At 35.4% G+C, this 18,088-nt stretch overlaps 1 protein-coding gene across 1 annotated transcript in view; it reads left to right on the forward strand.

Annotated features, from left to right (window-relative positions):
• Positions 1–245: 245 nt before the first annotated feature.
• Positions 246–18,088, forward strand: part of LOC128869999 (putative nuclease HARBI1) — a 70,668-nt gene continuing 52,825 nt past the window's right edge. The window contains exon 1 of the mRNA XM_054112594.1: positions 246–386. The gene's annotated coding sequence lies outside the window, so the exon portion shown is untranslated. The remainder of the gene's footprint in view (positions 387–18,088) is intronic.

Consider the following 18,088-nt stretch of genomic DNA (forward strand, 5'->3'; position numbering starts at 1 on the left):
ACCCATTAAACTTGTTTGTGGTGATTCCCAAAACATTCTAAACACATGAATGGCTCTTGGGGACAATCCCTTCCTTCCATTTGTTTTATTCTGGAATAACATAAAGTACATGTTCGACGTAATTTTGTATTACTTGCACTTAGTTTTATTTTTAAAATATGAATATTGCCTGAGTTTGGCTTCATATGTTTTTCTGGCTTCTGCAAATTTAGAAGTGATGAAGTAATTTGTTGTCTAAACCATCGTATTTGTGCATTATTTTTTTTCGTAGCTTTCTTGTACACTACAAAAGCATTTACTACTGATAGTCCATGCAGATATTCTGTACCCAATTTGCGGTACCACTTCACGCCCTTCCTCAAAGCAGTAGCATAAGAACAGTTCTGGTCTGATAAATCAATCCCTGCTTTTCCTTTGTTGTAAGCAAGTATGGCTATTGGCTTTTTCTTATTCTTCTTCGCCAAGCGACGTTTTGAGCCAGAGGTGCTACCGGTTGATGGTTGGTCAAGGTCAGAAGCTAATGCTTGTTCGCCATTATCTTGAGCTTCTTCTACCATTCTTGGACTGTGTTTTGTTGACAGAATCCGTACATCACGAGCATCGCGCCATTTCAGTACCACAATTCCATTTTGCTCTTCTCTATGAATTACCTGACCTTTTTCCAATTTGGCATCAAGCATATATTTTTTGTTTGCTTTTAGTGTACCCACAACGTGTGTATTTTGTCGTAAAAAGGAAAGTGCCAACTCATAGCTTGTATAGAAATTGTCAACGAACAGTGTTCTACCTTGATTTAGTAAGTCCTGCGAAAGTTCTTCGCAAGCTGATCGTCCCATGCCAAGATTTCTTGCGTAAATCTCTGACTTTCCTGAGTAAATCTTACTTGCCCATGTATATCCTTCTGTAGAACATAGCTTGAATAATTTTATGCCATACTTATGGGCTTTGTTTGGAATATACTGTCGAAATACTAAGCGACCCCTCCAACGCACAAGAGTCTCATCAATTACAAAATCCTCAGCTGGGTATAAAGTTTCTTGGTATTTTTTTTGCAACATATCTATAAGTGGTTGAACTTTTCCAGTCCTATCCCCTTTTGGAATGGTTTCATTGTTGGCGAAGTGTATATTTGCTAGTATTAACTCAAAACGGTTCCGCGGCTTTACCTTGGGCGCTACATTGTTCTTATAAATTTCACTTGTAGACCAGTATGATGGAATACTACCACATTGAACAAGACCCATCCATAATACAAGTCCCAAGAACTCTTTCATTTCATCGCTATTAGTTGGAGTCCAATTTTTTTATTCGACTTTCGCGTTTCAATTCTTTTGCAATCAGTTGTTGCTCAGCGTATCGATTTGTTTCTAATACGATGAGGTTGATTATTTCATCGTCAATAAACAAACGAAATACATCAAATGGGGTAACACTTTGTGGGACATCTACTTTTAGGCCTGATTTTCCCGAAAAAGTAAATGTTTTATGTTTCGTATTCAGACCAGACAGCATTTATAATTTGGGGTTCACCTGCGACCCGATTTTCTTGTTCTTCATCGCTTTCTTCGCTTCTAGTGCTAGGCTTTCAAGAACTTCTTCTATATTATTTATGACTTCCTCATCTTCTTCACTTTCCGAAGAGTATGCAGTAGGATTATACATAGGATCCTTTACAGAGTCACCAGAGCTATAATCTTCATCTTCTTCACTTTCTGGAATTGCAAGTACTTTTTTCTAACTCAGTATCTGATAAAAAATTTTCTTTTCGACATTCCGTAACACAAATATTATCAACCAATACCTATAACGCGATCAAGTCTTCTTGTTTACTGAGCATGTAATAAGCTTTGACTTGTTTCTGTTTGCATATAACGTTGTTTGATGTTTGTTTGCAAAAACAACATACTCCCAATTGTTTTGTTTTTGCAAAACGAAGTAGAGCTTGTATGACGACGATGTATTTTTATGTTTAGCCAATATTTTTGTCGTGCATATATGTATGTCCACCATGGCCCTGAGTTAAAAAAAGTCGGTAGGCGCCACGTCGAACATATTTGTGTGACATACTAATTAGTTAAAAACTGCCTGTTTCTAAGCAGAAAATATTACCAGCACTACCCTAAATTCCAATTTTGACGTCTCTGATGAGATTTAAAAAAAAATGCTGTGGCCCCAGAGCATCTTATTTGCTGAAAGTGCCTTGGCAGTCAATGTGTTAACCATATACTGGTGGTTGATTATAGATAGCTGCTGGCTGGTGGTTGATGTGTCTTTTTATTTTCCCACGTTGAAAAAACGGTAAGACTTCTTTAGGTATACGTACTTCGGCACTCGAATGTAACCAACTTCAGACCGCTCGCGCAGCTCATGCCTGGATTTTAAACGTAATAGTGTGATTGCATTATATTTCGCTGGAAAAGTGAAGAAGCGACTTGACCGAAATCCCCGACGAAGTGACAATCAAATGACGAAAGAACTGAAAATATCTGACCATAGCATTTGCCGCATACTCAAAAATGATCTCAAAGTCAAGCCCTACAAGATCCAAAAGGCGCATGATCTCACACCAAAGCAGCAACAAGTAAGACTTGAGAGAGCGAAGGAGTTGCTTCGCTTGACCGACAGCGGTCACTTTCCGAACATTCCGATTCCTAACGAGAAAATTTTTCAAATTGAGCAATTCCTTTATTCCCAAAACGATAGGGTTTATTTGACCGATCGTTCATACGAGTATTTCAGTCATCGATTGACCACCAGGAGGTAGCACCCGCCACAAGTAATTGTTTGGGCTCGTTTTCATCGAGTTTGCCGTCAAGGTAAATGCAAAATATTATCGGGAAAGTATTCTGGAGGTTGCTTTGAAGCCGATGGCAGACAAACATTTCGGTGGCAGACCATGGATGCTTCAACAGGACTCGGCACCGTCTCACAAAGCTCGAGTGAACAAAGAATGTCTAAAAAACAACGTTCCGAACTTCATAACAACCACACAACGCCTTTGAAATTCACCAGACGCGAATCCGATGGATTAACCTCTTTGGCCCATTTTGGAGAGCAAGGTTCGAACATAAAGATTCACCAGACTCGAGGCGCTGAAAAAAGCCATTGTGCGCGAGTGGGCCAAAAGTAAATTGATTCATTGCTTAATTTTGTATTATTTTCACACATTTTTTTTTTCTTTGAATTGAATAAAAGTAATTTTCCAAACTAAACTTATAGCCTTTTTAATTGGTTACATTTCGAGTGCCAGACCCTGTATGCAGAGACCGTTAATGCATAGAGAAGTTTCAAGGCTACAAATAGTGTGAATTGCCAAAAATGAAGTCTAACCGCCGCCGTGGTGTGGTGAGATTTTCAACATAACTGATTACAGTTAATTCTCTCTTTAGTATATTGGCCCTGCACAGTTCTTGGCTTCTGTAGAAAGGCAAATTGAGAGTCAAAGATACATATAAAGCGTTTTTCAGTAAGAGCGCTTCAACTTTTTCAACGGTTTGACTTTTTTAACTAATTTTTTTTTTATTATCGAGTTTGAACATATACATTTAAGTATGAAATTCGATTTCTTTTGCATGACCACCGCGTGCACGTTTTACGAAGTCCAATCGTTGAACCCAATTTTCGACCACTCTTTTGCATAAATCGGCCGAAATTCCAGCAATTTCGCGTTCAATATTGGCTCTGAGCTCACAAATCGTCGCTGGCTTGTTACTGTAGACCAATGACTTCACATAACCCCAAAGAAAATAGTCTAGAGGCGTCAAATCACACGAGCGCGGCGGCCATTCGACCGGTCCATTTCTGGAAATAATGCGCTCATCGAACTTACTCTTCAACAAATCAATTGTAGCGTGTGCTGTGTGGCTTGTGGCCCCGTCCTGTTGAAACCACATGTCGTCTATGTCCACACCATTCAATTGCGGCCAAAAATGTCGCGGAATCGATTTCCATTCACAGTAACGTGGCGATCGTTCTCGTCAACGAAAAAATATGGGCCAATTACCCCGCCGGCATGTAAACCGCACCAAACAGTGATTTTTTCGGGATGCAACGCTGCCTCATGAATCACGTGTGGATTGCTTTCTGTCCAGTAACGCATATTTTGCTTGTTGACAAAGCCATTGAGCCAAAAGTGAGCTTCATCACTGAAGATGATTTTTTGGAAAATCATGCTCTTAAAGTAGCAGCAACAGAACGATTATTTTCATAAAAAATTTGCACGATCTGCAATCGTTGCTCAAGTGTGTAGCGTTCCATGATGAAATGTATACTAATGAAGTTTACAAATGACAAGCGAAAAATAAAATATATTGCGTCGTTCGCCCTCCCTATCGGAAAAAAGTTGAAGCGCACCTATTGAAAAACGCCTTATTTGAATTATATACGCCGAATTTAAAATCAAAGTAACATTAATATTCGTTGCTTTGATTTAAAAAGAAGAATTTGAACAAAACACATTGAAAAACAACTTCACATTTTTGTGCGTGAGTTTTTGTAAATTTAAAACTATACAAATTTGATGAAAATTGTTGCAATTTTTTTGTGTTGAAACTAATTTTAGACGAGAATCCATAGAGCGTACAAGTGTTTTGGTATATTAATATATGTAAATATATGTAAGTATATATATTATGTTACTTATATTTGTACAAAAGATGAATTGCATCTTGAATTGCGTAGTGTTACATAAGAGGTGTGTTCAAAAAGTATCGCGATTTTTTTTTTTTCAAAAATGATTTATTTATTCATTAATATCTATTTTGCCCCTTCAAAGTAATCCCCATGAGATATTATGCACTTGTGCCAACGTTTTTTCCAATCTTTGAAGCACTGCAAAAAATCATTTCTTGTTCAGCTCCTCCTTGGATGCTTTATCTCGTCAACCGTAGCGTAGCGTCATCCTTTCATGGGCCTCTTCAGTTTCAGGAACAACAAAAAGTCACAGGGGGCCAGATCTGGGGAATACGGTGGCTGTGGCATCATTAGTGTGTTGTTTTTGGCCAAAAAGTCGATGTGTGAGCAGGTGCGTTATCGTGATGCAAGAGCCAATTGTTGTTCTTCCACAAATCCGGGCACATCTGGCGGATTGCTTCTCGCAAATTGCGCATTCCTTATTGACCGTTTTACCCTGTGGCAAGAGCTCATGATGCACAACGCGCCTGTAATAGAAGAAAAAGGTAAGCAAAACTTTTTCATGCGACCGAACTTGGCGCGCTTTTTTCGGCCTTGGTTCGTGCGGCAGCTTTCATTGACATGATTGAGCTTTGGTTTCCACGTCATAACCATAAACCCACGATTCGTCACCAGTTATGACCTTCTGGAGCAAATTTGGGTCATCGCGGACAGAGTCCAATATCTCATTAGCAATGTTCGCGCGATGCTGCTTTTCGTCGAAATTGAGCAGTTTTGGTACGAATTTTGCGGAGACCCGTCTCATGCCGAAATCATTGAAAAAAATCGAATGGCACGAGCCAATCGATATGTCCAGGTCCGCAGAAACTTCTCTAACGGTGATTCGACGATTGGCCAATACCATTTTCTTCACTTCATCAATGTTTTCGTCTGTTGTTGAAGTGCTCGTGCAAGCAAAGCAGCTGTCAACAATTAACTGAACATTCAAAATGGCCCAACTCGTCGGCATGAGTAAGAAACATAAGTATCAACATATCGCCACAAAAAAATCGAAATTCGAATATACGTAGCCCGCGAGCATTCAAAATTCGCGATACTTTTTGAACACACCTCATATAAATGTACATACAATACAGCAATCATGACCACCTCACGACGCATCGCCTTATTATATCTACATGCAATAATTAGGGAGTAAATACCCGAATTATCGAAGTCCTGCCTAATAAATGTGAATATGCACACTTGATGCTCTAACCTATATAGGTACATAATTTTATTCTGAACTGTAATATACACATAAGCATGTACATACACAGGGCACTCATTTTATTCCTCTAAATGCGTATGTCGTCCAAAGCTAAAATTCTAAGCCTGACGACTACAAGAACAAAATGCATTCATAGGCGCAGCTGTACCGGCCATGATTATGTACTCGCGACGGCGCTGAACAGTTTCAAATATTAAAAAGCACAACAAAAACAAATTCATTGATAAATTCGAGTTCATACTTCTACCAGCAAAGTACTTTCATTCATAAAACGAGCCGCCCATATGCTAATTTTCTCGACCATTCGAAAATAGTCAATATTGGAATATTTCGCGTAGAATTATTTGCCAATATTTGATAAATGTTGAATTTTTGTCAAGTCGAGTGCCCGCGGCATCGTACATATGTATGCATCAATATATGTATGTAAATATATCTTCTAAATGCTCGACAACCGCAGCTGCTGTGTGTTAGGTGCGCGCATGAGTATATAGGTACTTGTAGAAAGCAGCAAGAAGTATCTTATACAAAAGTTCTGTGTCGGAGATTTCAATACTAGGAGAAAATTTCGAAACAATTATTTTATCTTCTCTGATAGTAGGTAAATAGTTATTTAGTATAGTACTTTACGTATGTAGTTCTTCAATTGATAAAAAGTGCACAAAAACATATGCATATATCTGCAAGGATAGAAACTTACTCTGAAATCAGAGTATTTGAAGGTTACTGTACGAGTACATACAATGCTGTGCCTATGAATGTGCGTGGATTTCTTGAGAAGTTTTAGGGAATAGTTAAATTTTTTGCTGTGGCGCATGCACATACATACCCATTGCATATAAGGACATATATATGCACATATGAATATAAATTCACGTATTTGTATTTGCATATGCCTTCTTCTTGTGTGCCTGAATATTTTCTCTATGAGGATTTTTAATTTGATTTTCGTGAAGAATTTATAATAAAACCAATTGTTTCATCATCCTCACCGAATTTATACTTAGTGACGACAAGTTGTTAATACCACCCCGTTGATTTAAGGTTTTTATTATTAATTTATCTCTATACATATATAAAAATTCAGCCGTTTTTCGCGTTGTGATGAACTATACGGAGAATGGCTCAACCGATTTTAACCAAACTTTGCCACATTGAAGAGACATATGTGGAGAAGGTTAAAATTTCCTTTACTTCTTCGTCAACACACAGTATACACGAGGCAGCGTTCTTTTTACGCGTGTGGATGTTATTGTAAACGGTTGCATGGATCATTTCCCATTTCTGGTCTGTGTAATTTTCATTTCAACGCGTGCTCACAGTTCAATTATATTTTTAAAAGATGGCGCTAACAGTATGTTAATTTGAATTCCAGTTTAAAAACAAGAAAAGTAGCAATCAAGAGCTCAGAGTGACATAAAGAAGACCACCTTGATTCGGTAAAAGTAATGCCAAGAGGTAGAAGACATGCTAACATCGGACGTAATACACGTCACAATAGAAATGTGCAAAATCACAGACAAAATGAAAGTGAGGAAAATCATGCTGATAGATTAAGTCAACAAAGAGATCGTACCAGGTCACGTTCTCAATCACGTCGGCCAATAAATATGAATTCTGTAAATTTGAATGGTGCAGCATATCAATATAATCCACAACTTGATTATTCATCTCACAAATACGTTGTCATTGGAAGTATGGATAAAATTTGCGGATTTTGTCAAGCATTGAAATTCAAAACTGAAACACCAGGCATGTGTTGCGCTGCAGGAAAAGTTCGTTTACCAGACATACAATATCCGCCCGAACCATTAGCTACATTATTATCGGGAACATCACCCGATTCCAAACATTTTCTTGAAAAAATTTCCACATATAATTCATGTTTTCAAATGACATCTTTTGGTGCTGGAAAAATTATAACCGATAACTTCATGCCAACGTTCAAGGTAATACATAAACTTCAACGTTCAACAACATTCGCTGACACATCTAATGAATCATTAGATTTTATGGACACAAATTATGGCTTTTTTCAGATTCAAGGGCCAGCATATCACTTAATAGGTTCATTACTACCACTACCCGATCAAGAGTCAAAATTTTTGCAAATTTATTTCATTAATGACAACGATGATGAACTTGAAGCACGGTGTGCATTTTCCAGAAATATAAACAGAGTCATTATGAGAGAGTTACAAGATTTATTACACACACACAATGTTTTGGTGCAAAGTTTTAAAACAACAATCGAAAAATTGTCATCTGATAATCATAAAATTAAAATTGATGCAAATAAAACGCCTGTCGGCGAACATCGTGGAAGATACAATCAACCAACTTCAAGCAACGAGGTTGCAATTGTTATATCTGGAGATGAATTTCAACCAAGAGATATTGTTTTGCAAAGAAGAAATGATACACTACAACGTGTTAATGAAACGCGTCGAAAATATGATGCATTACAATATCCTCTTATGTTCTGTCGTGGTGAAGATGGTTATTCGATTGATATAAAACAAATAAATCCAGCAAAGGGTCAAGAAACAAATAAAACTGTAAGCGCAATGAATTATTATGCATACAGAATCATGATAAGAGAAAATCAAGAGAATCACATTTTAAAATGTCGTTATTTATTTCATCAGTATATTGTTGACATGTATGCGAAAATAGAAACAGAACGATTGAATTACATTAGATTCAACCAAAGAAAATTACCGAAATTAACGAATACAAACATTTACGAGATGCAATTAACAACGATACCCACGTTAATAACATTGTTCAAATGGTAATATTACCTTCATCGTATACAGGCAGTCCAAGGCATATGCATGAATACGTCCAAGATGCAATGTGTTATGTCAGAAATTATGGTCGACCCGACTTATTCATAACTTTCACATGCAATCCGAAATGGGATGATATTAAGAATCATTTATATACTGGGCAATCAGCTACTGATAGGCATGACATTACTGAATGTTTAGACGAAAGCTACAGTCTCTAATGGATTTCATTGTAAAACATAAAGTTTACGGAGATGTACCATGTTTCATGTATTCTGTGGAATGGCAAAAAAGAGGCTTGCCTCATGCGCATATTTTGATTTGGTTAAAACAAAAACTAACCACAGATAAAATTGATCATATTATATATGCTGAAATTCCAGATATAAATGAAGGTCCAGAATTACATTCTACGGTAACCAAAAACATGATTCATGGACCGTGTGATACGTTAAATCAAAATTCTCCATGGATGGTTGATGGTAAATGTTCAAAAAACTACCCAAGGCAATTAATTGCTGAAACAATGACTGGAAATGATGGATATCCATTGTACCGTAGAAGATCACCAGAAGATAATGGGAAAACAGTCACTGTGAAAATAAATAATCAAGATGTGGAGATCGATAACCGTTGGATAGTTCCGTATTCCAAATTATTATCGAAAACATTTAACGCACATATAAATGTTGAATATTGTAACTCCGTAAAATCCATCGAATACATATGCAAATATATCCATAAAGGAAGTGGCATGGCAGTATTTGGAGTTGTAAATCGAAATGATGAAATTACTAATTACCAAATGGGAAGATACATTAGTAGCAACGAAGCAAGAAGTAGAACATTGCTTTATTCAAATGTTCCTAAATATTATACTTGGAATGCATCATCAAGGTCCTGGGTACCAAAGCAACGAGGAATACCTGTAGATGGATATCCAGGTGTTCATTTGGGCGATGCAATCGGACGACTTTACACTGTGCATCCAAGTAAAGTGGAATGTTTCTTTTTACGTTTACTCTTAGTTGATATTCCCGGCCCAAGATCATTCGAAAGTTTGAAACGAGTTAATGGTCATCTTTGTTTTACTTATCAGCAAGCATGCAAAGAATTGAATTTGCTTGAACATGATAATCAGTGGGATGCAACTCTTATGCATGCATGTGCAACAAGTTCTCCACACCAAATAAGAACACTATTTGCCATCATTCTTGCTACATGTTTCCCAGCAAACCCCAAAAGAATTGTGGAGTACTTACCAAGAATACATGACAGAAGATATCCTACATCAAGTACGTCGCATTACTGCAAATCCAAATTTGAATTATACAGATGAATTATATAATGAGGCATTAATTAAAATCGAAGACTGAGTTAGGTATGATCGCACCAAATCGTCCGATGCATGATGCATACAATGCAGAATTAAGACGTGAAAAAGAATATGATCGAAATGATCTGAACACATTTGTAACAACAAACCTACCAAAATTAAACACAGAACAAAGGCAGGCATATGACACAATTATAGACAATGTTGCAAGTGAAAGAGGAGGAATATTCTTCTTAGATGCCGGTGATTTTCGACAAACTTTGCCTGTTATTCCCAAATCAACAGCAGCTGATGAATTGAGAGCGTGCCTTAAATCTTCTAATCTGTGGAGAAATGTTCAAAAACTCACATTAACTACTAATGTTCGTGTGCAGTTACAGAATTATACAACAGCTGCTGAATTTTCCGAACAATTGTTGCAAATTGGAAATGGACGAAAGCCAATTGATAGGAATACAGGCATGATCACACTTCCAACTAATTTTTGTACCGTAACAGAATCAATAGTACAATTAGTGCAAAACGTATTCCCAAATATTGCACAAAACTATCGAAATCAAGATTGGCTAAGCGAGAGAGCTATATTACCTGCCAAAAATGTCGATGTCAATGAAATCAATGCCAGTATTTTGACTCAAATTCCAGGTAAAGTTGTCACCTATAAATCAATTGATTCAATCACTAATCCCGACGATGTAGTGAATTATCCAATTGAATTTTTGAATTCACTTAATTTGCCTGGCTTGCCACCACATCGTTCAGAGAACGTTAATGTATAGAGAAGTCTCAATGACAGGAACGTATGGAATTTTCAGGGGTACTCGTTTTGCGCGCGAGGTACACCACAGCCATATTTTTCACCAAAACTTAACAGTAAGGGGCTGAATTATGTTACATAAAGAATTTGTTGGTGATTAGAAGCAAAGAATGTTAGGTAGCTTTTTAATATGACCTATGTATTTGAATTTCTCCAAATCATCCAAAATTATATACGTATGTTATGTCTGTCTGTCTGGTGTCTGTAAAACTTTGTTGAATCCCTTGAACTGAATCAAAATCCTCTATAGAAAACGCTTCATTGTTTTCTTCTGCAACTTACTGTATGCTCATGCGCACACTTGACGCACAGCAACTGCGGCTGTCGAGCATTTAGAAAGACATATTTACATACATATATAGATGCATACATATGTACGATGCCGCGGGCACTCGACTTGACAAAAATTCAACATTTATCAAATATTGGCAAATAATTCTACGCGAAATATTCCAATATTGACTATTTTCGAATTGTCGAGAAAATTAACATATGGGCGGCTCGCTTTATGAATGAAAGTACTTGCTGTTAGAAGTATGAGCTCGAATTTATCAATGAATTTTTTGATGATGAGTTTTTGTTGTACAGTACAATAGTTGAAACTGTTCGGCGCCGCCGCGACTATTCAGCGCTATGGCAACTAGATTGATGGCCGCTACGCCTGCGATTATGACTGCATTTTGTTTTTGTAGTCGCTAGGCATAGAATTTTAGCTTTGAACGACATACGCATTTTGAGGAATAAAGTGAGTGCCCTGTGTGTGCGGTTGTATGCACATGCATATGTGTATATTAATAAGCATTGTTTTGCTTGAATTCAATTCACATATTTATATTCTCATATGCCATCTTCCTGTGTGCCTGGTAATGAATCGTTTTGTATACAGAATTTTTTGATTTGTTTGAAGGGGCACCAAGTGTACAATACGCACATACAAATATGTACATGAATATTCAAAAGAAATTTGTTTTAGCATTTGTGAGGCAGGAATTTGATCATTAGGTTATTTACATGAAATGTAAGGCGATGCTCGTGAGGTAGTTCATGTTGCTTCAGTGCACACATATGCGTGCAACACTATATTTAATAAAGATGCAATTGAACTTAGTTGTCCCATATGTATATGCAAATACGTTTCTTTGAAGCTTTCCTTTATTTATTTTAAAGTTTTATACTATCTAGAAAATGCATACATACAAATGTATGTATATTATTATTAACTGTAATAAAATGTAAATTGAAAAAAATTTGGTTTGCCAAAGGAACAAATAAATGCATATTCAAATGTAAATACATATGTATGTCGATATACCTAAACACTTGTATGCTATGAATTAATTTCGACTCAAAAAATTAGTAAAAATTTTCATCAAATTTGTTTAGTTTTAAATTTACTAAAACGCAAAACGTACTAAAATGTGAGAGGTCGTTTTATAATGTATTTTTTTAAATTAAATCAAAATATTAAAGTTACTTTGATTTAAAATGTTGGCGCATATAATAAATATTCAATCGTTTTTTCTTCATCACCTTTGTTTGAAAATACAAATTGAATAAATTTTCGTTTATCAAGGGAACATAAAAATGCACAAGCAAATACTTTGCAAAATGCCGTCGGCTAGTCGTCAATTTGATTTCCTACAGAAGCCAAAAACTGTTCAGGGCCAATATGCTAAAGGAGAAATCGCTGTAAACATCTCTGTTAAAAGTTTCACCACACCCCGGCGGCGGTTAGACTTCATTTTTGACAATTCACACTATTCGTAGCTCGTGAGAATTCTCTATATTTAACGTTGTCTGTATTAGCATAGGACGTACAGCTATGGTCAAACGTTTAGCGCACTTAAAAAGAGTTCAATATAATGCTCGATTAAATGATATGAAACCAAATTAAATCCAGTTTTTTTAATTAAATATATTTAACACTTCATTATAAGACAAAATAACTTAAAGTAGACAGTTTTCCCTAGTAAAAATATGATAAAATAGAAGTAATTCTTATTTGTTCATAGTGGGATTTGGACAAAGACTTAGCACAGTTTTGATTTCTGTAAAAAATATGAAATATTTGTAAGAATTGAGAAAAGATTGTTGACTATTATTATTTACCATATCAATATTTGGTAGAATAGCCGTTATTCTGTATAACTGCTTCACACCTGCGTGGTAAACTCTCTATTAACTTTTGGCATCTGTCCAAAGGAATAGAGTTCCATGCTTCCTGTACACCTTCCCAAAGTTCATTGATATTTTTAAATTTTTTTTGTCCAACCATCGTCTTCACATCATTTCACAAGTTTTCGATTGGATTTAAATCCGGACTTTGTGCTGGCCAATCGAGCTGGGTTCGTGCTTTCACAATTTTATATATTTTCTGTCATTTCAGGAAATGTACAATAAATACCTATTATTTATAGTATTGTAATATATATATACTATATGTGAGTAGTTAACTTACTTGTTGATAAAAAAAAATTGAGATTAAAAAAACAAGTGTTTCAATTTTCTTAGGGATAATAATATTTATTTGGTAAAAAGAACTTAACTGAACATATATGTACCAATAATTTAATTCGACAGGATTTCCTTACAAAATCAATATATTCGTTCAGCTAAATCAAATGAATATCTGCATATGAAAAATCGTTCATATGGCCGTGCAAAAGCAAACACGCATATACATAAATACATGCATACAAACTTCCATAGACATATGTACATATGTACATATGAGGCTGCGAGCACTTGCGACAGAAAAAATATTTCGATTTGCTATTGCTGTCCGGAATTTAGAACACATATTTACATACATATATTGATGCATACATATGTACGGAGCCGCGGCCACTCGACTTGACAAAAATTCAAGATTTACCAAATATTGGCAAATAATTCAACGCGAAATATTCCAATATTGACTATATTCGAATGGTCGAGAAAATTGGCATATGGGCGGCTTGTTTTATGAATGAAAGTACTTTTCTCGTAGAAATATGAGCTCGAACTTATCAATGAATTTGTTTTTGTTGTGCTTTTTAATATTTGAAACTGTTCAGCGCCGTCGCGGCTAAATAATCATGGTCGCAACAGCTACGCCTAGGAATGCATTTTGTTCTTGTAGTCGCTAGGCTTAGAATTTTAGTTTTGGAAGCTTACACATGTGGAGGCATAAAGTAAGTATGTGCGGTTATATGTATATACGAATATTCATTGTTTTGCTTAGAATAGAAAATTTTCGGTCATATGTATATTGTCCCAACATATGTATTCATATGTATATGCATACATACATACATATGTACATATATGTACGCGAATACCGTTTAGATGAGTTTTTTTGCATATGTTAGGAATATGTTTGCATACGTTTGTCTATTTGCCTTTAATTCTTTATATGTAGATGTGTATGAGAGGTGTATGAGCTGGGTTTTGAGGCAAGCCATGATATTTTTCTGCCCACATGAATATGGATGGTAGATGTTATATATATTCAACACTTTGTAGTATATGAATATACATACATATGTATGTATATAATAATTTAAAAAGTACAACATATTGCTGAATAATAATCCTTGATGTAAATGAATGGTTTACAAAGTTATTTTTTGTGTTATGATATTTGAATAATTTTGATAATAGACCTAAATTCAATACAATTTAGTCAATAAGATACTTAAAATTTCATATTCATGCATGCATATACTTAGAATTATTATTATTATTTATTAGAGCAATATGAAATATAACACTAATTCATAGAGCACACTAGTTACTTAGGCCTACGGTGCTACTTAGAATTAATTTATTCATCTCACAACAAATAATCCATTTGCGCATGCACAATGCCGACGGCAAATAAGCATGAAAGAAAAATGTACAAGTCTGCTGTTATTTTCTTTTCCCTAACACCAAATCATGGCATTTTACATTTCAATGCAAACGCTATATTTATTTCTGTTGACTACGCTCCGCTATGTTAACTCACTTCTGTTAACTTTCTTACCCTCGTTTTGATGTGTTTTGACATTTAACCTACCAATTCGTTCCTTCTCTATCAATTTACGTTCTCTGCCGAAACTATGCAATGGGACAAGATTAGCAGTGAAACGGACAATGAACAATGTAATTGAAGCAACAATTTTGAAAGGCAAATTTAAAGGTGAAGATGTTTTGATTCCGCGCATTCCAATGATTTCAACAGATTTGCCTTTTGATTTTAAGCGACTTCAATTTCCCATTCGCCTTGCTTTTGCTGTTGCAATCAATAAGTCTCAAGGTCAAACACTTCAATTATGTGGAATTTACCTAACTTATCCATGCTTTGGACATGGGCAACTGTATGTAGGATGTTCTCGAATAGGGAAACCATCGTTACTTTATATTTATACACCGCATGAAAATAAAACCAACAATTTTTTGTATCAGAAGGCTTTAGAATAAGTTGTTAGTTTACAATCATTAGAGTAAGTCACTAAAATAAATAAAACATTGTTATTAGAATAAGTCACAAAATAATGGCCGAGCATGAATTAAATGATGAAACAAGAAAACAAACAAAGAATACTTTTCATTTATATTTTTCTTTCACCCAGCGAAGCGGGTGAGGATCCGCTAGTTATTATATAAAATATGATGTAAAACTGTGTTCTTTATACTGTATTGGTAAAGAATAAAGCATGCTGCGGGAACTGCCGCGCGCGGCTACTAGGCCGAGTCATGCAGTGTAAAAGTCAAAAATTAATTTCTCGAGAACAAAAAAAAAACCATCTCTATAATTTGCAGTATCTTTTAAGAAGGGTTCAAACTTTGATAAAACATTTTTTTTACAAAATTCCACAGTGTACTTCGAGTAAAAAAGCAACAATAAAAAATTATTGTTTAAACAAATTAGCAAAAAATAATTTTTTTAAATTTTTTTATAAAATATATTATAAAAATTCAACTTTTTCCTTATAATTTTTAGAAACAACTTTTTTTTTGTATCACTAATATATTTCAAAATAAAAATTATCGAAAAAAATTTAGCATAAAAATTCAATAAACAATAACTTGCAAAATAATTGAAATTTTGCAAAACCCTTTGGCATGCTTCCAAAGAGTCACAAACACAACAAAATTCCAAAGTATAAAGAAAATTGAAGGACCAGCTGGTACTACTTTCATCGAACGCCCCCAATATAAAAGTGTATGATAAAATTATATTACCTAACATCATAACAAAAATTAAAGAAAACGAAAATGTAACGTTAAATGATATGTATAAAACTCGAAACTCAAAAATAAAAAATAAAAATTGTTCAAATCCAACATTACTACTGTTGTTTACAACTGGGAGGTAAGTGGATTGAGTCTTCAAGGAAGTATATTTTCTTTAATATCTACAGAGTTCAGTGGGATAGGGAAAAATGGTGACATCTCCTAATTAATACTCCTTAATTGGGTTCTCTGGGATATATTACTTACAACGTTTAGTGGGAGAAAGAGGATTATTTTTCATATTAATAATGAATGTTGATTTAACAGCGGACATTATACGACAGTAGGTCGATTTCAACAAAAATAAATGAGGGAATTTCCTATAAGGAGTATTAATTGTGTTCCCATGAATATGTTATTTACGAAATTTAGTGGAATATAGGACAATTATTTTCCATATAAATAATGGGTGTTAATTTCTACAGTGGGTAATTTCAACAAAAATGGAGGAATTTTTCCCAAGCAATATGGAGTATAAATTAAAAAAAAATTAAATAATACTCGTTCTCAATTTCCCTCCATTATGGACTATGATACTAAACCTATCATCATCATTATTATTTTCTGTGGCGAAATTAGGTATGTTCGCATATTTTTGTGGTCTTTTTATATTAGAAGGATGGACAATGTGCAACGGATTAGTTCCGATATATGGTTGCTCCTTACGTCTTACGCTTTTGTAATTTTTTATGGGTCCTGATTTCTCTTTTTTCTGTATAATCTTCTCTATTGCTATTATGTTTTGCTATTACTTTTTCTTTTGCCAAATTAATTCTATCTTGAAATATGGATGGACAAATGCTTTTTTGGCATTGGAACATTCGATGGTTGAGTGATATCGATCATTATAGTTCACTATAACGATCTTCATCCTCATTTCCGTTGAAAAACTTGCATCATCAATTCCTGTTAGTTTCTCTAACAGGGTTGAGTGAAGTCTGTCAATGTCTGTATTACCTGCGTGATTATTGGGTCCATCTAAGGACCTCAATATTTTCAGGATGTAAATATTGTATTAATTGTTCTGCTCTAAACTCATTATGCATTATTACTTTCTTCGGTTTTCCGAATTTTGCGAACTGTTCTATCAATATAGCTTTCTTTGACCTCCAATTCCTATCAGTTATTATATATGCTGCTGTAAATTTGGTCAATTTATCTATTGTGGTAGGTTAGGTTAGGTTGAAGCGGTTGTCCTGTGGGACACACTCAGGCTCATATCCCATTGTGATGCCGTGTGGGGAGCTTGTCCCTATCTATCCTAAAACCAGTGTGTGTTTTTCAAAAATTTTAAAATATCTCTGATTTCTATAGTACTGAGGTCTTCTAGCTCATTAAAAAATTGTCTGCCCAGAAAAGTAAACCTGCGTCTGGATAGAGCAGGGCAGTGGCGCAGTAGGTGCGAGATTGTCTCTTCCTCGTCCTCATCTAGACAACTTCTACAGAAGTAATGTGTTTGCACACCCATCCTTTGGGCGTGTCTGCCTATTAGGCAGTGCCCCGTTATGACTGAGATCAATGTGCTAAGACTGTGTTTATTTTGGCTTAGCAGAGATTCTGTGCGTTTAGCATTTAGAGTCGGCCAAAGTTGACGGGCGATTTTGCAGGTTGCTTCATTTCACCATCTTTCGTTTGCTTTCTTTACAATTTCTTCAAGGATGTGTAGCTTACATGTTTGTAAGGGTATCCCTATGTCATTATCTATGTGCTCGTCAGACAATTTAGTGCCGAGTCTTGCTAGTTCATCGGCTCTACAGTTACCCTCAATGTCGCGATGGCCAGGAACCCATGTTACCTTTAGGTGAAATGACTCAGCCATCTCGTTAAGAGATGTGCGGCATTTCATGGCTACCTTGGAGGTTGTCGACTGTTTTGTGAGGGATTTTATCGCCGCTTGGCTATCAGTGAAAATGTAGATATCATTTCCGGATATCGCATCACACTGTATCAGTGTCGCGGCTTTTATTATTGCCATCAGTTCA

This window comes from Anastrepha ludens, chromosome X, assembly GCF_028408465.1.
Source record: "Anastrepha ludens isolate Willacy chromosome X, idAnaLude1.1, whole genome shotgun sequence".
In the NCBI taxonomy this organism is placed as follows: domain Eukaryota; kingdom Metazoa; phylum Arthropoda; class Insecta; order Diptera; family Tephritidae; genus Anastrepha; species Anastrepha ludens.